Source organism: Dendrobates tinctorius, unplaced genomic scaffold (genome assembly GCF_039654945.1).
Source record: "Dendrobates tinctorius isolate UK_male_01 unplaced genomic scaffold, ASM3965494v1 ptg000166l, whole genome shotgun sequence".
Lineage (NCBI taxonomy): Eukaryota > Metazoa > Chordata > Amphibia > Anura > Dendrobatidae > Dendrobates > Dendrobates tinctorius.
Window position 1 is genome coordinate 2,224,468 of NW_027361833.1, and position 22,974 is coordinate 2,247,441.

A 22,974-nucleotide genomic window follows, 5' to 3' on the forward strand; every position below is an offset into this window, starting at 1 on the left:
TACATGCCTAACAGGATGTGCCCACACTTCTGAGGATCCCCATTGGCTGAATCAAATCGAGCGGGCTCCTAGCATTATGGGAACTTCCGATTCCAGTATTCGATATGAAAAAAGTATCAGAACTAAGTATCGGAATTCCGATACAGCTAATATCAGCTGATACCCGATACTTGCGGTATCGGAATGCTCAACACTAATGATAATGCAAAAATTACCATCATACCTGTGACTCTCAAGATTATGTCATGCTCAAAAAAATCTCCTTTTAATGGTCTTGTCCACTACTAAGACAACTCTTTCTCATTCCCCAAAAATAAAAACTCCTATGCTCACCTCCTGTGCCAAGCCAACATCATTCCAGGCACTTGTGTTCCCAGGTCTCACGTGAGCTTTGTGCCCCATCAGCACTGGGGTCACTGTCCCTGACTTCGGACAAATTGAACAACAAGAGGAAGTCAGAGTGCAGTCGCATCCCTGGCTTCCTGTTAATGCTCAAAATGTGCGAAGGTGAGGAAGGTGAAGCCAGTGCTTCGGTTTCCAATATACTATATAGTAAAACTTTTGTTCAAAAGTACAACTCATCCAGCAAAAAAACAAAACCTCACACACTGCAAGAAACAAACATGCAAAAACAGAAAATCCCAAGGTCATGAAGGGGTTAAAAAAAATCTGCCATACAATTCCAAAGACAGGACTCTTTTTATCAAGCGCCACTTTTGTAGTCTTTAACAGGGTGTGTTGTTCACAGTGTAATAATGCAGAGTAGCCTAAGGATACATCCCAGAGAATCTTTTAAGCAACATTTCTTTAGTAAAGATCATGCAGTTTTGCACCAAAAAAAGGCCACTATTTCTGGAACTGAATGGTGGATGTAAAAAAAAAATGAATTCCCAAAAAAGAACCAGAAATAATATAAAAGCAACAATTGGGCACTTTCAACCATAGTACCAAGTCCTGTTTAACAATTGAACCAGAGAAGTCTTAAAGGGAATCTGCAATGCTGTAGATAAGCCCCGATGTAACCTGAAAGATAAGAAAAACACGTTAGATTATACTCACCCCGGCGTCTGGTCCGGTCCGATGGTGGTCGCGGTCCGGTCCGATGCCACCTATTTTCATACAATGCCGTCCTCTTCTTTGCTGCCTGTCGTGGCTCTGGCGCAGACGCACTGTTCTGCCCTGTTGAGGTCAGAGCAGAGTCCTGCAGTGTGCAGGCGCCAGGAGAGGACGAGAGCCACGACAGGCAGCAAAGAAGAGGACGGCATCGTTTGAAGATGGGAGGTGCAGGACCGCAACACCCATCGGACCAGGTAGGACCGCCCCTGGGTGAGTATAATCTAACTCATTTTTCTTCTCTTTCAGGTTACATCCGGGGCTTATCTACAGCATTACAGAATTCTGAAGATAAGCCACTGATGTCAGTACTGGAAGCTCATAGTCGAAAAAAGGGTGACAGATTCCCTTTAAGACTTCCAAAAAACCTACATGTACAGTATCTATATGTTGATAATAGAAATTAATAATTATGATACAATTATTGCCAGTAATATTGAATCTTTGAAATGCACATAAAGTTTTAGCTGTGATAATCATGGATATGTTTTGCATACTATAAGAAGACTCAATTAATTGAATGAAGTTATGGAAGTTATGTTTGGAAGCAAGAAACAACATGAATAGGTAAGGATGACAGCAACAGAAACCAGTCTAAAAATCCTAAATCTGCTATTGAGGAACCCGAATGATTAAAGAAGAAAGAAAATTGTAGATAAATACTATTTTCAATGTCATTAAGAGTAAAATTGACTTGAAGGCACGTAGTAATAATAGACATTATCATCACCATCTTCATCATCATTGGTGTTATTATAGTCCTCACAAAATAGGGTTTAAGAATTATGAAGGTAATATATCATAGACTGTTATTTACTGGGTGTTCAATATACCATTGAATGCTTTATATTTAAAGGTGAAGAAAAGGACTTTTATATAACATAGCAATAAAAGTAAACCTATATAATAATAAGTTGACCTCCTTCAGAAACCTGTAGATCCCAGAAGTAATTGTGTCCTTTTTAATTAGCATTTTTATGCACACATTAGATGTAAATGTATAAATATATCACATTTGGAAAATGCAAGGGTAAAATAATCTGAAAGCATTTAGTTTAAGATCCCCAAGAATGTCCTTGGGTCTGCTGTTTTGTAGCTGTTGCTCAGATCTACAAATGTGCAGATGACACAAGGTCGTGCACACATTGTGCATAAAGAGGAGAAATAAAATCTTGATGTAGAATATGGATTTAATGGGTTGGAAAGTCAAGGAACTTTGACAAACAGCAACTTAACCAATCCAAGTAGGAACTCTGAGAGCCATTGGAATTCACATCACACTACACCTGGTAAGAATTAGTCTAGCACAGCATCATCAATCATAGTGTGCTTGTCAGTTTTGACATCCTTTAGGTCTACGTTGTATGCTTAATGACTGCATTACAGGAAATGTAAACAGACACCAAATATACAGGTATGCTCCATATTTTACTCTACAGAAGACAAACAATTAGCTTTTAAAACTGCAAGAAAACAAACAGACTGTAGAATTGTGAAGTTAAAAAAAGAAAAATTAGCATACAGCACTGGCAGAGCAGAAATGTTATATTATGATGTTAGACAAACTATGGTAAAAAGTGTGGCTTTCAATCCCATTCATATGTTTATCGATTTAGCATCAATTATATTAAAATAAAAAAAAATTATAGGCCTTATGAAAAATATTGAACAGAATATAATCACGAGTCATTTTTATTTCCCATTTTTTTGGCTAAATTTTTTCTGTTAGCATTGAGCTTCATTCACACAGAAGTAAAATCTAGGGAATGGCAATTACTAATCGCCAGGGCCGTATTTGCCACTAGGCACGGTGGCGCCACCATGAAGCAATACTTTTTTTTATTATTTGCCCCTTCTTCTCTGATTGCCCAAGTATCAAAACCACCATTTTGATTTTGAAGGATGAGAGGGGAAATTGGTGCAGATGCAAGAGGTGAGCACTTCAAGGGTAGAGAAAAAGTAGTCAAATCCCTGCTGGGATGGAAGATGATAAATCCTAAATGTGAAGGACCTGTGCTGACATCATGCCCATATGACTGGTATGGGAGTTGCCATCCTAGAGTCCATGAAGAGAAAGTGGTCGCACTCAACGGAAGGTGAAGAATCTGTTTATTGACATATCTGGTTACATGTCACAGTCGGGGGAGTGGTAGCACGAGTGCATGAAGGCTGACAGCACTCGTGCTACCACTCCCCCGACTGTGACATATAACCAGATATGTCAATAAACAGATTCTTCACCTTCCGTTGAGTGCGACCACTTTCTCTTCATGGATTCCAAGATTTGAGTACTACAAGGTCAAGCACCCGGGAGTCCAAGCTGTTTGGTTTTCTGCCTGCCGCACACCAATGGTCCCGTCATGGTAACAGTGGTGCCGTCCGCTCTTTTTTCTTATTTATCAGTTATAGTTGCCATCCTAGAGATTGCAGGAAGTGAAGTGTTTTCCCATGGAGGAAGTCGTTGCAGCTGGAGATAGGGCACTGGTGACAGGTAATCAGGGTTCAGGGGTACCTGGGGGGTGCAGGCTGTATATGGGGGTGCAGTCCGTATATGGGATGCAGTCTGTATATGGGGTGCATTTTCTAAATGGCAAGAACAGTATATATGGGGGGTTATCTGAGAAAAAATGTACACAGAAACCAGAGTTACAAAAAATGAACATGTAAACTTTATTTTGCTAAACACACATAGAAAATGTTAAAAAACGACAAGACCTTAAAAAAGTGGGAAACCACAAAGTGGCACCACTACCCACAAGAAACCATAGGGAGGTTGCACATACCATAAACATCTAATAATTGCTCTATGTGTATTCGCATAAAAAAAAACCCATAACAACATGGTATAACTATATAGACAGCATATAGCTAGGTTCACAAAGAAACAAAACAGGTGCAAACAGGTATTACCTCCCGTGGGTGATGGTGTCATATAGCAATTATTAGATGTTTATGGTATGTGCAACCTTCCTATGGTTTCTTGTGAGTAGTGGTGCAACTTTGTGGTTTCCTAATTTTTTAAGGTCTTGTCATTTTTTTAACATTTTATATGTGTGTTTAACTAAATAAAGTTTACATGTTCCTTTTATGCAACTCTAGTTTCTGTGTACATTTTTTCTCGGATAATGTTGTATTGTACAAAACCAATTAATATGTCCATAACTACATTTGGCACTATAAGACTTGACTTTCCGATGTGTTTGGTGAAGTGCCTTAAATTTAGGATTACAACCTATCTGTGGTTTATATATGGGGGGTGTAGTTTGTATATAGGGGCACAAACTGTATATGGTGGTGCAGTTTGTATGTGAGGTGCAGACTGTATATTGGGTGTAGGTTGTAAATGGGGGTGCAGGTTTTACTTGGGGGTACATGAAGTGTATACTGTATTTGGGGCACCATGCTGTAAATCTGTATATGGGAGTACATGGGATTGCAGACTGTATGTGGGCGTATATGGTGCAGGCTGCATGTGGGGGGTAAAAGTTGTCTATAAGGGTGCATGCTGTATATGGGAGTACATGGGGTGCATGCTGTACATGGGGGTACATGGGGTGCAGGTTGTATGTGGGGATGCTGCCTGTATATGGAATACATGGGGTACAGATTGTTTATGGAGAGTACATGGGGTACAGGATATGTGTGGGAGGGTGCAGGTTGTATATCATGGGTACCTGGGATTGCTGGCACTGTATGTTGGGTATATAGGGATGCTGGCTGTGTAGATGATTAATAAGGGTGCAGGCTGTGTGCGATAGAGTCCAACAAAGGAGGGGAAGGAAAGGGCTCCTTAGTGGAGTTGAAGATTCAGTATGGGCACAGTATATGAGGCAGTATACAAAAAGAAGGACATTGTGTAGGCACAATATGGAGGCAGTACAGTGGATATGGACACAATGTCAGGAGGGGACATTGTAGGGAGAGGCACTGAAGAAGGGGACAGTGTGGAGGCTACAGTTCATAATGTAGGTACAGTGTGTGGAAGGGAGAGAGTAAAGGCCATAGTTGTTAAGGGAGGATGGTTTAACTCTTATTGTTCATAAGAAAAGACAGTGTGACATCCATAGTTTATAGGTGTGGTTGTAACATTTTATGGGAGAAAAGACCATGTACCATGAGAGGGACAGTGTGGGGGTCATTTTTTGCTCGAGGAGCACAATGAGAGGCAATTATTTATTCAGAGACACAGCATAGGCCTTATTTAGGGCAAAGCACAGACAGCCATATTTGGTTAGGCGACATTATAATGACACTTTTATTTTTAAGGGCAGCATGTTCTGTAGAAGACTGGAGGGAAGGGATGTCCACCGAAGCCCTCGTTCTCCTGTAAAAAATAAAAAATAAAAAAAATAACAATATCCCTCAACTATTCATCATTCAGTCCTATGCCGTAATCCATGTCTGGGGGATAATTAGTTTTCAACCTTGATGGTGCCATGCTGCGACCGTCCAGGCTGAGAACCACTGGTAACTGAACTGCGAGCACAGCATCAGTGACTGGCAGTGATGTCATCAAAGTTACCTCCAGTCACTGAGGCTGCCTTCCCAGCAGGGCTGAGCTGCCGTGATCTCGGTGAGATCACCACTAGCTCCCTGAGAAAAACTGGTTGGTCAAGAAAACAGTTGATTTCTAGTTGGTCAAGAAAACAGACTTTTGTTTGTGTAAGCCTGGAATACTGACTTGTAAGCTGATATTTGATATAACATAGTGTGTTCTTAGGCTTGATGTCTAGTGAGGTTTACTGATATGCTAATCATGCATTGTGTAAGTCAGATAGTTTGTTGACTTCATGAACAGAGGAGGAAAAACTACGCAAATAGATTAACCCCTTCATGACCAAGCCTATTTTGACCTTAATGACCAGGCCATTTTTTGCAATTCTGACCAGTATCCCTTTATGAGGTAATAACTCTAGAACGCTTCAACGCATCGTAGCAATTCTGAGTTTGCTTTTTAGTGACATATTTGGCTTCGTGTTACTGGTAAATTAAGGTCGATAATTTTTGCGCTTATTTGTGAAAAAATCAGAAATTTGGCGAAAATTTTGAAAATTTTGCAATTTTTAAATTTTTAATTTTTATTCTGTTAAACCAGAGAATTATGTGACACAAAATAGTTACTAGATAACATTTCCCACATGTCTACTTTACATCAGCACAACTTTGGAAGCAAAATTTTTTTCTTAGCTAGCTATAAGGGTTAAAAGTTGACCAGTGATTTCTCATTTTTACAACGAAATTTACAAAACCATTTTTTTTAGGGACCACATCACATTTGAAGTCACTTTGAGAGGTCTATATGGCAGAAAATACCCAAAAGTGTCACCATTCTAAAAACTGCACCCCTCAAGGTGCTCAAAACTACATTCAAGAAGATTATTAACCCTTCAGGTGCTTCACAGGAACTAAAGCAATGTGGAAGGAAAACATTTTTACATTTTCACATGGGCAACAGGATAAAATCGATCCTGAAATTTGTTGGGCAATTTCTCCTGAGTACATGGATACCTCATATGTGGTCATAAACCACTGTTTGGGCGCACGGCAGGGCTCGGAAAGGAAGGAGCACCATTTGACATTTTGAATGGAAAATATGCTGGAAAATTTAGCGGTTGCCATGTCGCTTTTGGAGATTCCCTGTGTGCCTAAACATTGGAGCTCCCCCACAAGTGACCCCATTTTGGAAACTAGACCCCCCAAGGAACTTATCTAGTTGCATAGTGATCACTTTGAACCCCCAGGTGCTTCACAAATTGATCTGTAAAAAAAAAGTACTTTTTTTTCACATACATTTTCTTTTAGCCTCAGTTTTTTCATTTCCTTATGGGCAACAGGATAAAATGGATCCTAAAATTTGTGGTGCAATTTCTCCTGAGTTCGCTGGTACCCCATATGTGGGAAGTAACCACTGTTTGGGTGCACAGCAGAGCTCAGAAGGGAAGGAGCGCCATTTGACTTTTTGAAAGGAAAATTAGCTCCAATCGTTAGGTGCACCATGTCGTGCTTGGAGAGCCCCTGTGTGCCTAAACTTTGGATCTCCCATACAAATGACCCCATTTTGGAAACTAGACCCCCTAAGGAACTTATCTAGATGCATAGTGAGCACTTTGAACCCCCAGGTGCTCCACAGAAGTTTATAAAACAGAGCCGTGAAAATAAAAAATATTTTTTTTCCTCAAAAAATTATTTCTTAGTCCGCAATTTATTTTCACAAGGGTAACAGGATAAATTGGACCTCTAAAGTTGTTGTCCATTTTGTCCTGAGTATGCTGGTACCCCATATGTGGTGGGACCACTGTTTGGGCACATGTCGGGGCTCGGAAGGGAAGTAGTGACATTTTGAAATGTTGACTTTGATGGAATGGTCTGCGGGCGTCATGTTACATTTGCAGAGCCCCTGATGTATCTAAACTGTGGAAGCAACCCCACAAGTGACCTCACTTTGGAAACTAGACCCTCCAAGGAACTTATCTAGATGTGTGGTGAGTAGAGTTGAGCGACTTTGCCTTTTTTAGGGTCGAGTCGGGTTTTATGAAACCCGACTTTTGCAAAAGTCGGGTCGAACGAAATCGGCCGACTATAGGGAAAAGTCGGAGTCCGACTGAAACACGAAACCCAATGCAAGTCAATGGGGAAGCAAAGTCGTTAGGGAGTGGAGGACAGTAAGCACACCTACAGTGCCCATTTCAATGCCAAAAACATCAATTCTTATTACTGAAGCTTGTCAACCTTAATTTACTTCATAATAATAGTTACACATTGAAAACTGGGGGTTATTTGGCTAAAGTTGTGGGAGGGTAGGGCTGGCTCTAGGTTTTCATGTGCCCTGGGCCAAAGAGTGTCAGTATGCCACTTTAACACATACCACAACTCATGATGCTCCGATACGGCACAGAAATATAAGCATAGTACAATGACAAATACTTCACTGCTTACATGACTGATCTATTTTAAATTGTACAATAGCTCAAAAAAAGGACAGTATATTACTCCTTACAGTATTATGGCCACCACATTGTGCGCCATACAGAATAATGAGCCCCATATATTTCTCCATACAGAATAATTGGTCAAATATAATGTTCCACACAGTATATGATGAGCTCCACATAATGCTACAGTATATGATGGTCCCTATGGACAATGGTCCAGTGTGTTATGGGCCCAAATAATGCTCCATATATAATGTGCCCCATTTCTAATGCTCCAGTGTATAATGTGCTCCATAGATGCTGCTCCAGTGTCTGATCTGCCCCATTTAGAATGCTCCAGTATATGATGGCCTCCATGGATGATGCTCCAGTGTCTTATGGGCCCAAATAATGCTCCATATATAATGGGCCCCATTTCTAATGCTACAGTGAATAATGAGCCCTGTAAATGCTGCTCCAGTGTCTGATGTCCCCCATTTGGAATGCTCCAGTATATGATGGGCCTCATGGATGATGCTCCAGTGTATGATGGGCCCAAATAATGCTCCAAATATAATGGGCCCCATTTCTAATGCTCCAGTGTATAATGTGCCCCATAGATGCTGCTCCAGTGTCTGATCTGGCTCATTTATAAGGCTCCAGCATATGATGGGCCCCATGGATGATGCTCCAGTGTCTTATGGGCCCAAATAATGCTCCATATATAATAGGCCCCATTTCTAATGCTCCATTGAATACTGAGCCCTGTAAATGCTGCTCCAGTGTCTGATGTCCCCCATTTGGAATGCTCCAGTATATGATGGGCCCCATGGATGATGCTCCAGAGTCTTATGGGCCCAAATAATGTTCCATATATAATGGGCCCCATTTCTATTGCTCCAGTGTATAATGTGCTCCATAGATGCTGCTCCAGTGTCTGATCTGCCCCATTTAGAATGCTCCAGTATATGATCGGCCTCATGGATGAAGATCCAGTCCATGATGGGCCCTAATAATGGGCTCATTTCTAATGCTCCAGTGTATAAAGGGCCCCGTAAATGCTGCTCCTGTGTCTGTTGTCCCCAATCTGGAATTCTCCAGTATATGATGGGCCTCATGGATGATGCTCCAGTGTATGATGGGCCCTAATAATGCTCCATATAATGGGCCCCATTTCTCATGCTCCAGTGTATAATGGGCCCCGTAAATGCTGCTCCAGTGTCTGATGTCCCTCATTTGGAATGCTCCAGTATATGATGGGCCACATTTTTAATTAACCCAGGCATGGTATGTGAAAAGAGCTCCATGGAGTAATATGAAGTATGTGCTGCCGCATCCTTCACTTTTGGTGTGGGTGAAGGACACAATTAAAGGGGTTGCTCCTGACCAGAAGCCTGCACTGACGACTTTTTTTAAACTTCAGAAGAGGAGGTGATAGAGCTGGAGGTTGCTTCAGCAATGTAAGCCAAAAATAGTTCCTGATGCTCCAGCTTTAAAAGCAGTCTACCTACTTCCAGAATATGGAGCCTTACAGGCCTTCAAGAGCTACACCATGACGCAGGCTCAACACCTCCTGCCTTACCTGCTATTGTGTTTTTGGCACTATCAGCAGATTCACCACCCCCACCATCAGTACCAGGTGGCCCCCCACACCCACGTCCACATCCTTTTCCACCATACTTCCTCATGTTTTGGAAAATGGACCCAAAATACCAGCAGATATATGGTACTGTATCAGAAGCGTACAGCTCTATACAGTCTATGGATAACAGTAAATCTCCGTATATATTTCATGAGGCATTCACAGACACTCACAGGCTCAGTATGGATTACCCAATAAAATAACAAGTTGAAAAAGGGTACAGTATCACCAGATGCAAGGTATATATAGTATAGTGTAAACATTCTGAATCTCCGTATACATTTCAGGAGGCAGACACAAACACTCTCAGGCCCAGTATGGATTACACAAGAATATGAAAAGCTGTAAATGGGTAATGTAACCCAAGCGTACAGCTGTATTCAGTGTTGGGGTAATCTTAACGCTCCAAATATATTTCCGGAGTGACAGACAGACGTTCACAGGCTCATTACGGATTACACCAGAATCTAAATAGCAAAAAAGGTTACTGTATCAGAAGCATACAGCTGTATACAGTGTTGGCCAAATTTGAAATATCTATATATATTTCCGGAATCACCCTCAGACGCTCACTCAGTCTGGGTTTGACCATAATAAAAAATGTTGTAAAAAAGGTACTGGATAACAAGATAGCAAATATATATATTATAGGGTACAATTGAAATCTCCGTATACATAGTGCCGTAGTCACTCTCAGACGCTTAATCAGTATGGATTTGACCGTAATACTAAATATCAAACAAAGGTACTGTATAACACGATACAAGCTGTATCGAGTATAGGGTAAAAATTGGTATCTCCGATTCACCGTATATATAGAAGGCGTAAACCACACACGCTCACTCACTATGGATGATACCGTAATAAAAAATTTTGAACAAAGGTACTGTATCAGCACATACCAGGTGTATCCAGTCTAGGGGTAATTGTAAATTTCCGTCTATACTTCCGGAGTCAGACACAGACACTCACAGGCTCGCTATGTATTACACCAGAATTTAAAAAGTAGAAAAAGGGAAAGGTATTCGAAACGTACAACAGTATACATTGTTGTGGTACTTTTAAATCTTCGTATATATTTCAATCTCAGTAAGCCAGTCCCGACTCTCCACTACTGGAAACTGCATGGCTACAAGTACAGACAGAAAGTCGAGTGTTAGCAGAAATTTGGGAATTACTCATCACGGGAAAACCTCCCGGTAGATGTTGCAGAGGCAATGCAGACCCTCAATTACTGTGTCTGTGGAGACAACGAAAATGGTTCTTTGTGAAGAAAGGATTGCTTTATCGAAGTAGCGTGGATCAGATCACCGTTACTCGCCTCCATCAAATTGTGATCACAGGGAGAGATGTAGACCTGGTCCTCACTGCCTATCATGATGTGTCTGGTCATTTTGGAGTGCAAAAGACAAAAGCCACAGGCCGTAGGCAATTCTATTAGGTTGGCATGAGAGGAGACATTGAAAAATGGTGGCAGGAATGTCACACGTCTGTGACTATCACAACTGTGAAAGGTGATCATAAAGCACTACTGCATCCGCTTGTAAGTTGACGTCCAATACAAATGGTAGCCATTGATCATCTGAAGATAGAGGCCAGCAGGGCAGGCCATAGCTACATCTTAACCATGATCGATCATTACACCAAATTTCTAGTGGCCGTCCCTGTGAAGGATTTAACTGGCCAGACTACACAGCAGTGGAGCAGGGAGAGGTAAGTATTGCAACCTGCAAGTGCTGTGGCCATGACCAAGCAGGGGGGCACACTAGTGGGCGATGGTACTGGCACAGGGCCCCTCATAGTACGTTGGTGTGTCTGACTGCGAGTTGGTCCCCCCACCGTCAGAGACACTGTATTGTACTATGAGTGGCCCTGTGCCAGTGCCGACGGCCATCAGTGGGCCCATCCACCTGTTCAGAGCAAAGGCACTTGCCCGGGTGTGCCAGGTGTTGACCCCAGCCCTTAGGGGGGTGGGCAGCCCAGATAGGGAGGTTTAAAAAAAATGGCATATGTTGATGTGTAGACTGGACATTCAGCAGCTGCAAATGGCAGAATTTGGCAAGTCCGAGGAAGAGGAGGACAAAAGCGAGGCAGTTTTCCGGCAACCTATTTGTCATCAGGGGAAGGTGGAACGAAATCCTTTGAAACCCATGCATGGTTTATTTTAATGTAGGTTAGATCATCACAATTTTAGGTCGACAGATGGGTCCTTTCTTCTGTCAGGATTGATCCAGCAGCACTGAAGACTCTTTCAGATAACACACTAGCAGCAGGGCAAGCGAGCTCCTGTAAGGCATAGTGTGCCAATTCAGGCCAGGTGTCCAGTTTAGAGGTCCAGTAGTCAAAGGGGAATGACTTGTGAGGGAGAACATCCATCGATATGGGAGGAGAAGTAGTTTGTAAACATGGTTGACAACTGCTGTCTCCTGTCACTTGTAATCGATGCAGTATTAGCAGTCGTGTGAGCGGCACCTGAGAAATCATTCCACAACATGGTCACTAAACCCCTGTCTCCAACGCCACTTCGGCTGTGTGCACCACGAACACCTCCTCCATTGTGCCCACTATGGCTCGTGGGAGAACCAGCACCGCTGCTGTGTGCTGGGAAAGCCTCAAACAAACGGTTTACCAGAGTTGCTTGTTTGTTAGCCAATATTATCTCTAGGTTCTCCTGTGGCATGATGTTGTGCAATTTACCTTTGTAGCATGGATTGAGGATGCTTGCCAGCCAGTAGTCGTCATCCTTCATAATTTTGGCAATGTGGGGGTCCCTTTTTAGGATCCGCAAGGCATAATCGCACATGTGGGCCCATATTCCAGGTGTCAATAATGCACTGCCACTGCTGGGTGGAGGAGCACTTTCTGGCAAATCCACATTTCTACAGTCACGCACAAACACTGTACCTGACCTTGGACCACCAACATTTTCTCTTGCCCCCTGAGAAGCATACTCCTGCCCAAAATAATCATCCCCCTCATCCTCCTCCTCTTCCTCTTCTTCCTCCACCTCGTCCAGGACAGTTCCCTGACCAGACAATGGCTGACTGTCAGCAAGGCTTCCCTCCTCCACCTCCTCCTCCTCCTGTTCCTCCTCCGCTGCAGACGCCAGATCCTTAATGTGCCCCAAAATTTGCATAAGCAGACGCATAAGTGGGATGTCATGCTTATGATGGTGTCGTCTGCGCTTACCAGCCGTGTGCATTCCTCAAAACACTGAAGGACTTTACAGAGGTCTTTCAGCTTTGACCACTGCACACCAGACAATTCCATGTCTTCCCTCAAACTACCTGCCCGTGTATCCTCCCACAAATGCATTACAGCCTGCCTCTGTTCGCACAGTCTCTCAACCATGTGCAGGGTGGAGTTCCACCTTTTTGCAACGTCTATGATTAGGCGGTGCTTGGGGATGTGGAGCAATCACTGCAGCTTCTGCATACGAGTGGAGTGGACATTAGAGCGACGGATGTGCAAGCACAGTCTTTGCACCTTATGGAGCAGGGATGTTAACTCTGGATAATTATTAAGGAAGCATTGCACCACCAGGTTTAAAGTGTGAGCCAGGCAAGGTATGTGTGTGAGTTTTGCACGGGCTATGGCTGCCACAAATTTACAGCTGTTATCACTTATTACATTGCCTGCCTCAAGATGTAGAGTGCCCAGCCATGACTCTGTTTGTCGCTGCAAGTAGTCGGCCAGTACCTCTGTGGTGTGTCTGTTGTCACCCAAAGACATCATCTTTAACACAGCCTGCTGACACTTACTACTAGCTGCTCGATAGTGGGACTCCTCGTGTGCAACACTGCCAGCTGCTGATGGAGTGCTCGTGCGACTGCGCTCTGTGGGCGAGCTTTCGCTTATGGAGGAGGAGGAAGGTTGAAAGCCTACAGCCAACTGTTTCCTTTACCATGGGCTAGGCAGCACTGCTCCACTGCTGCTGTCCCCTGTGAAGCCTGCATCCACCACATTAACCCAGTGCGCAGTGATGGACATGTAACGGCCCTGGCCATGCCTGCTGGACCATGCATCTGTTGTGAGGTACACCTTTCCACTCACTGATTGCTTGAGTGCATGGGCAATGCGGTCTTACACATGCAGGTGGAGGGCTGGGATGGCTTTTCGAGAAAAGAAGTGCCGACTGGGTAGGTCATAGCGTGGGACTGCGTAGGCCATGAGCTCGCGGAAAGCTTCGCTTTCAACCAAACGGTAGGGCATCATCTCTAATGAGGTTAGTTTGGCAATGTAGGCGTTCAAACACAGTGTACATGGATGAGAGGATGAGTACTTTCTTGTCCTACTCAGAGTGTCTGGTAGGGTGAGCTGGAATGGAGAGCTGCATATGGGGGAAGTAGCGGTGGACCGGACAGAGTGAGAGGGGGTTGGTGATGGTATTGGTGGTGATGGCCTAGATTCAGTGTTGTGTTGCAAAACCATTGTGATTTCCTGACTGCTTTGGCCTTGCGATGACACCTCAACATTTAGTGCTGGTGGTGTGCTTAACGGTGGTGGTGGTCTTACAGTGGGCGAAGCGATGGAGCGTTGCTGGCTACCTTCAGTCGGAGCAGGTGCACATTTGCTACCTGAGGTTTTGTAGTCCGTCCACGCTTGCAAGTGCATGTTGATTAAATGTCTAAGCATGCAACTGGTATTCAAATTTCTGAGTTGTTTACCTCGGCTAAAGGACCTTCCACAATCCTTACAGGTAACCTTTGCCTCATCAGTAGGATTTTGGACAAAGAAGTGCCACACTGCACTCTTCCTACTATAGTATACATTTTCTGGCCTTGCACGCTGTGCTAAGTTGACTGTCTGTCCAAGCTGTCCTGCAACTCTTTTAGTTTTTGCTCCACGTTTTTGGACAGCTACGGGCCTGCCAGAAAACCGCTGCTGCGAAGTCAATGCCTGCTGCGGATCCTTCTCCTTATCTAAACTATTGCCAGCGCCACCCTCCTCCCGCAATGGATGCCAATCCGGGTCAAGAACTGGGTCATCCATCACCTCCTCTTCAAAGTCATCTGCACCTTCCTCTTTACCTTCCTTTGTGTTACCGTGTAAGGTGGTATAGTATGCGGGAAGGGGTACCTGAGTTTCATCAGGGTCAGATTCTGGCTCAGTAGACTGCGAGGGCAATGGAGTGCTCTGGGTCAATGTACCAGCAGAATCATCTAGCAGTGGCTGTGCATCAGTGCACTCCATGTCAGATTCATCTTGGAATGGGGAATTCAGGATTTGACTGGATAACCCAGGCCTGGTATGTGAAAAGAGCTCCATAGAGTAATCTGAAGTGTGGGCTGCCGCAACCTTAACTTTTGGTGTGGGTGAACGACACAAGGAAAGGTGTTTTTCCTGACCAGAACCCTGCACTGACGACTCCGTGCTTGCAGGTTTCGAACGTTCAGAAGAGGACGCAATAGAGCTGGTGGCTGTTTCGGCAATGCACGCCAAAACCTGTTTCTGATGCTCCGGCTTTAAAAGCGGTTTTCCTACTCCAAGAAAAGGGAACATTACAGGCCTTCTTGGGCCAGATGATGACGCAGGCTCAACACTTCCTGCCTTAGCTGCTATTGTGCTTTTTCCAGAACCAGCTGATGCACCACCACCATCAGTACCAGCTGCGCCCCCCTGCCCATGTCCGCAACCTCTTCCACCATACTTCCTCATGTTTGTGAAAATGTACCAAAAATACCAGCAGAGAGATGGTACTGTATGAGGAGTGTCCAGCTGTGTAAAGTGTATTAAAAAAATTAAATCTACGTATATATTTTGTTTGTCAATGATGCTCTCCCAGTATGTATTTGACCGTAATCCAACAAGCAGATGTACGGAACTGTATCAGAAGTGTACAGCTGTATACGTTTTTTGTGTAACTAACAATCTCCGTATATGTATTTACGGAGTGTCACACACACACGCTGACTCTGTATAGATGTGACTGTAATGCGAACGGCAGATATACAATGCTATTTGAGAATTGGACAGCTCTATACGGTGTCTGTATGGAAAATTGTCAATCTCCGTCTATTTTTATACGGAGTGATACATGCTGTCTCTGTATAGTTTTGACCGTCAAGAAACAGCAGATAAAAGAAACTGTTTGAAAAGCGGACAGTTCTATAAGGTGTAGGTCTGGAAAAATGGAAAATCTCGGTTTGTTTTTCCAGAGTCACACACAGATAGCTTGTATTTGTCCGTGATACCAGCCAGTACACGATAGTGTGTGAGGAGCGTACACCGCTATACGGTGTCTGTATGGAAAATTGTCAATCTCTGTCTATTTTGATACGGAGTGACACACGCTGTCTCTGTATAGTTTTGACGGTCATCAAACAGCAGATAAAAGAAACTGTTTGAAAAGCGGACAGCTCTATAAGGTGTAGGTCTGGAAAAATGGAAAATCTCCTCGGCTTGTTTTTCCAGTCACATACAGATAGCTTGTATTTGTCTGTGATACCAGCCAGTAGACGGTAGTGTGTGAGGAGCGTACACTGCTATACCGTGTCTGTATGGAAAATTGTCAATCTCCATCTATTTTGATACGGAGTGATACACGCTGTCTCTGTATAGTTTTGACCGTAATCAAAAAACAGCAGATATACAAAACTGTCTGAAAAGCGGAGAGCTCTATAATGTGTAGGTATGGAAAAATGGAAAATCTCCTCGGCTTGTTTTTCCAGAGTCACACACAGATAGCTTGTATTTGTCTGTGATACCAGCCAGTAGACGGTAGTGTGTGAGGAGCGTACACCACTATACGGTGTCTGTATGGAAAATTGTCACTCTCCGTCTATTTTGATGCGGAGTGACACATGCTGTCGCTGTATAGTTTTGACCATAATCAAAAAACAGCAGATATGCAAAACTGTTTGAAAAGCGGACAGCTCTATAAGGTGTAGGTCTGGAAAAATGGTAAATCTCCTCGGCTTGTTTTTCCAGAGTCACACACAGCTTGTATTTGTCCGTGATACCAGCCGGTACACGGTAGTGCGTGAGGAGCGTACACCGCTATATGGTGTCTGTATGGAAAACTGTCAATCTCCGTCTATTTTTATACAGAGTGACACTCGCTGTCTCTGTATAGTTTTGTCCGTAATCAAAAAACAGCAGATATACAAAACTCTTTGAAAAGTGGACAGCTCTATAAGGTGTAGGTCTGGAAAAATGGAAAATCTCCTCGGCTTGTTTTTCCAGAGTCACATACAGATAGCTTGTATTTGTCCGTGATACCAGCCAGTACACGGTAGTGTGTGAGGAGCATACACCGCTATACGGTGTCTGTATGAAAAATTGTCAATCTCCGTCTATTTTGATACGGAGTGACACACGCTGTCTCTGTATACTGTAGTTTTGACCGTAATCAAAAAACAGCAGATATACGAAACTGTTTAAAAAGCAGACAGCTCTATAAGGTTTAGGTCTGGAAAAATGGAAAATCTCCTCCGCTTGTTTTTCCAGAGTCACACACAGATAGCTTGTATTTGTCCGTGATACCAGCCAGTACACGGTAGTGTGTGAGGAGCGTACACCGCTATATGGTGTGTGAAAAAATGAACGCTCTGTAACTCACCGGAACAAAATAATAAAAGTTGGAGTGCTTTGAAAAAAGCAGTTTGAACAGCAATGTGCACACAGCAATGCAGCTAGCAGGTAGCCTTAAAAGGCAGCCTAATCACCACCAGCGCTGCTGCACGCAACAAAAATCCTCCCCTTTCACTGCACACTAACTGTACAGTGAAAAGCACTATCAGCAGATGCAATTTTTTTTTTCTTCTTCCCTGCCTAACACTCTCCCTTATTCAGAATCAGCAGCAGCACCTCTCCCAATTCTAAGATCGGCAAAAGTAAGATGGCGGTTGGCGGTCACGGCCTTTTATAGCCACTGTGATGCCACACAAAGCCAGCCAATCACTTCTATGCCCTTCTCTAAGATGGTGGTGGCCGTTGCCTATGTCATCACGTTGCCCACAGTGTGCGTCCTCCATCATTGGCTGAGAAAAGGTGCTGGATGCATTATTTGAAACGCGACTTTGGTGCTCGGCTCGGCGACCTCATGGCCGACCTCACGCTATGGCTGGGTTTCGATCGGCGAAACCCAACTTTAGCTAAAGTTGGTGATTTTTTAATTTGACTGACCAGTTTCACTCAACTCTAGTGGTGAGCCCTTTGAACCCCCAAGTGCTTCACAGAAGTTTATAACACAGAGCCGTGAAAATAAAAATTATTTTTTTCCTCAAAAAAATGATTTTTAGCCGCTATATTTTTTTTCCACAATGGTAACAGGATAAATTGTCCAATTTGTCCTGAGTATGCTGGTACCCCATATGTGGGGGAGGACCACTGTTTGGGCACACGTCGGGGCTTGGAAGGGAAGAAGTGAGGTTTTGAAATGCCAACTTGATGGAATGGTCTGCGGGCGTCATGTTGCCATTGCAGAGCCCCTGATGTGACTAAACTGTGGAAACCCCCCACAAGTGACACCATTTTGGAAACTAGACCCCCCAAGGAATGTATCTAAATGTGTGGTGAGCACCTTGAACCCCCAAATGCTTCACAGAAGTTTATAAAGCAGAGTCGTGAAAATAAAAAATCATTTTCTTCCTCCAAAAGATTTTTAACCCGCAATTTTTTTGTCCATAAGGGTAACAGGATAAATTGGACCCCAAAAGTTGTCGTCAAGTTTGTCCTGAGTACACTGGTATCCCATATGTGGGGGAAACCACTGTTTGGGCACACGTCGGGGCTTGGAAGGGAAGTAGTGAGGTTTTGAAATGCAGACTTGATGGAATGGTCTGCGGGCGTCATGTTGCCTTTGCAGAGCCCCTGATGTACCTAAACTGTGGAACCCCCCACAAGTGACAACATTTTGGAAACTAGACCCCCCAAGGAACTTATCTAGATGTGTGGTGAGCACTTTGAACCCCCAAGTGCTTCACAGAAGTTTATAACGCAAAGCTGTGAAAATAAAAAATCATTTTTTTTCTTCAAAAAATTATGTTTTAGCTCGCAATTTTTCTATTTTCACGAGGGTAAGAGGATAAATTGGACCAGAATCGTTGTTGTCCTGAGTACGCTGATACCCCATATGTGGGGGGGAACCATTGTTTGGGCACACGTAAGGGCTGAGAATGGAAGTAGTGACGTTTTGAAATGCAGACTTTGATGGAAAGGTCTGCGGTTGTCATTACGTTTGCAGAGCCCCTGATGTGCCTAAACAGTAGAAACCCCCCACAAGTGACCTCATTTTGGAGACTAGACCTTCCAAGGAACTTATCTAGATGTCTAGTGAGCACTTTGAACTCCCAAGTGCTTCACAGAAGTTTATAAAGCAGAGACGTGAAAATAAAAAAATCATTTTTTTTCCACAAAAATAATTTTTTAGCCCCCAATTTTTTATTTTCCCAAAGGGTGACAGGAGAAATTAAACCCCCAAAGTTGTTGTGCAATTTGTCCTGAGTACGCTGAAACCTTATATGTTGGGGTAAACCACTGTTTGGGCACACGTCGGGGCTTGGAAGGGAGGGAGCACCGTTTGACTTTTTGAACGCAAAATTGGCTGGAATCAATGGTGGCACCATGTCGCGGTGGGAGACCCCCTGATGTGCCTAAACAGTGGAAACCCCTCAATTCTAACCCCAACACACCCCTAACCACAACCATAACTACAACACACCCCTAACCCTAATCCCAACCCTAACTATAACCCTAACCACAAGCCTAACCCTAATCTTAACCCTAATTCCAACCCTAACCCTAATTCTAACCCTAACTCCACCCTAACCCTAACTTCAACCCTAACCCTTATTCCACCCTAACCCTAACCCTAATTCCAACCCAAACCCTAATTCCACCCTAACCCTAATTCCAAACCTAACCCTAACCCTAGCCCTAGCCCTAACCCTGGCCCTAACCCTAACCCTAATGGAAAAATAAAAATAAAAACATTTTCTTTATTTTATTATATGTGCCTACCTATGGGGGTAATAGAGGGGGGTTTATTTACTTTTTATTACATTTTGATCGCTGTGAGAGTTTATCACAGTGATCAAAATGAATGAATTAAATCTGCAGCCTGCAGATTTGGGTGGGCGCACTGCGCATGCGCCCACCATTTTCCAAGATGGCGGCACCCATGATCCAGGATCGTGGGACACCGGGAGCTACAGCGGCACTCGGTAGGCACCGAGGGGTGGGAGGGGGGTGATCAGACTGCGGGGGGGAGCGGAAGGAAGGTGGGGGGAGCAGATGATGACAGCGGCAACACATCGCCGCTGTCATTCGGTGGCGGGGGCCGATCGCCCCAACCAGCTGGTGTGGGGGGGTCAGATTACTCTCTCCAGCCATGTGCAATGCTACTGCAGCATCGGCTATGTTTGGATTGTAATATTTCATTAATTTTCATTGATGAAATATTACTATCGCTCTGATTGGCTGTTTCACTTTTAACAGCCAATCAGAGCGATCGTAGCCACATGGGGGCGAAGCCACGCCCCCTGTGGTGACGTATAAAGCCCCCTGTATCTGCGGGTCGGGTGACCTTTTAGTGACCCCAGTCACCCGACCCACAGGGGGGGCTTTAAACTCATTACACAGCATATGCGTCAATGGTCGGATTGGCATCGACTTTCATGACGCATATGCTGTGTCACTGGTCGGGAAGGGGTTAAATAATCAAATAATGCTACTTGACCTCATCTCCATTCTTACCCTTTATGTAAATACTGAATGAAGGACACTTGTTAAGTATTAAAAATAGATAACATGCCTCTGTACAAAGAGACACAGAGAGACAGAGAGAGAGAGACAGCCAGAGATTCTGTCAAGACATCAAAACATCCAGGGGACTGCTGACAATTCATCTTGGTTCCATCACGAAGGACACAGATCTATCAATCAATAGGAAACAACCTAGGGGATCTCTGCCCCGGTTGGAAGAATACATACCTGCTCCATTGACTATCACTGAACCATGGATACATTTGGAGCAAGGAAGGGCTGGGACCTGCCGGTTGCCTGGATCCATAGAAATGTCCGGAGAAGCCAGGTTGTGACACTCGAGTCACCTGGCCGTGTACCTCAATGGACTGTCATCTTCCTAAGTTTGTTGTTACCTCCTCTCTGTGTATGCCACAGGTGGGATAGTTGACCCTGGAAGATGAAGCTGGCTTGTGGCCCTCTGGTCAACTGGCCTTGTACCTCAATGGACTGTCATCTTTGTAAGCTTTCTGTTACCTCCTCTGTGTGTGTGTCACAGGGGGGTAGTCAACCCTGGAAGATGAAGCCAGCTTGTGACACTCTGGTCAACTGGCTTTGTACCTGAAAGGACTGTCATCTCTCTATGCTTGTTGTTACCTCCTCTCTGTGTGCATGCTACAGGTGGGGTAGTTGACCACGGGTACTCTGAAGTAACAGCTGCTATTATCCCGGTGAGTCAGCGGAAGGGTGAGACTCTGTAATGTGCACCATCATGGGGTATTTTGCTGAGACTGTCCTACGTGTTATATGCCTATTTTGTGGTTCAGTAAAGCACTGCCACACTGTCTTGCCCTCACCCAGTGTTGTCTGAGTAACGTTATGCCAATGTTAAAAAGAGAGGGCGTTCAGTGGGTTGATCCCTGGTCCAAATTTTTTGGGCTAAAACTGTTTTGCAGTCATTAACCAGGAGGCTCCATTTGCTAATCAAAATCATTAGGCCTAATATTGGGGTTCAGCCAGGAGGCCCCTGAAGCCAGGAAATTGTATCATCTAAAAACAGGAAGCTTGATACGTAGATTGTCCTGGTAACCTATAAAAAATCCAGGAACACGCCTCCATGTATACCAGCTACATGGCTAGACATATCAATGTTGAAATGCTGATTGTTCTGATGCAGGCAAGGCCTGAAATTTGGGACCAACGCAATGCCAACAATGCAGAACACTATGAAAAGGATGCAGACTGGAGACGCTGCCTGATGTTCCCCAATTATCAGAAAAGTACATGAGAGGTACAGCAAAGGTTTGGGCAAAAATATTAAAAAGTTACATACTGACTTCTGTAGAGGGCTGAAGTAAAAAGTAGAAACTCAGTTCAACACAGAAATATTTAATTCAAAGATTAAATTTATACAAATTTATCTAACATCATATGATACTTTAGTAAATTTGGCACAAATAAAGGTAATGCAACCAGAAGCAAAAATTACTTTGCATACACCTCTCATGATAAATAACCTTCTTAGTTTAAACACCACCATATACTTAAAAGAGGTTTGTGCTGTTTGCTATAATTGGTGCACTTTTGTTGTCTGGTGCCAAATTTAGGTCACACTCATTCCTTGGAAATAAAAACATGCAACATTTTCACCAAAACTGTGCCCCTTTGTTGGCCAAAACACAGAAAGTATCTACAGTACAATAAGCATCAGATTCATCCACTTTTGCTCTGAGGTCTCTCCAGACCCTACAGAAAAGTAATAGAAAGAGATAATATATATATATATATATATATACACAAGCCTACAACCTGCAGTAACCACCGATCCACCAAGCCGCTGCACGACCAGCTCTACCCTCGCCTACTGTATCCTCCCCCATCCCCTGTAGATTGTGAGCCCTCATGGGCAGGGTTCTCTCTCATCCTGTACCAGTCGTGACTTGTATTGTTTATGATTACTGTACTTGTATGCATTATGTATACCACGCCTCACATGTAAAGCGCCATGGAAAAAATGTCGCTATAATAATAAATAATAATAATATTTATATAAATATATTTACATTTACTAACCTTATCACTCACCTCTCTGGTCCTTCCACTCCTCACCATCCCCATCTGTTTCACTTTTTTAAGATTGTCACCGAGCATTGAATTCCCAGGAAGGCCGATGACATTTCTGTGCAAGCACGCCTAAGGTCATGAGATCATAAAGTCCTCTCTTGGGTTCAGCAAAATGATGGACAGCATGGAAGCAAATAAAAAAATGCATCAAATGTTCAAATTCTACTCAAATACATTTGCTCATTTTTAGTAGTCATCACTGCGCTACTGCGCAGGTGCTGCCGGCGTCATTTTCAAACTTCTTTTTTCTTTTTTAGGAATATCAGGAGAACAATAAATAAATTAAATATAAACACATTACATATGTGATAATGCTGTTTCAGCGCAGGCGCCACCGCTGGCACCTGTGTGCAAAAGGGTTTTTTCCCAAAATATATTTAATATTCATTATGTAAACTAGGGAGCAGGTCACTCAGGGAACTGTGTCCTGTCAGAAGCTATACACATGAATACCTAAGCAGAGCACCAGTATATCATTATATCAAAACTGAAAATAAA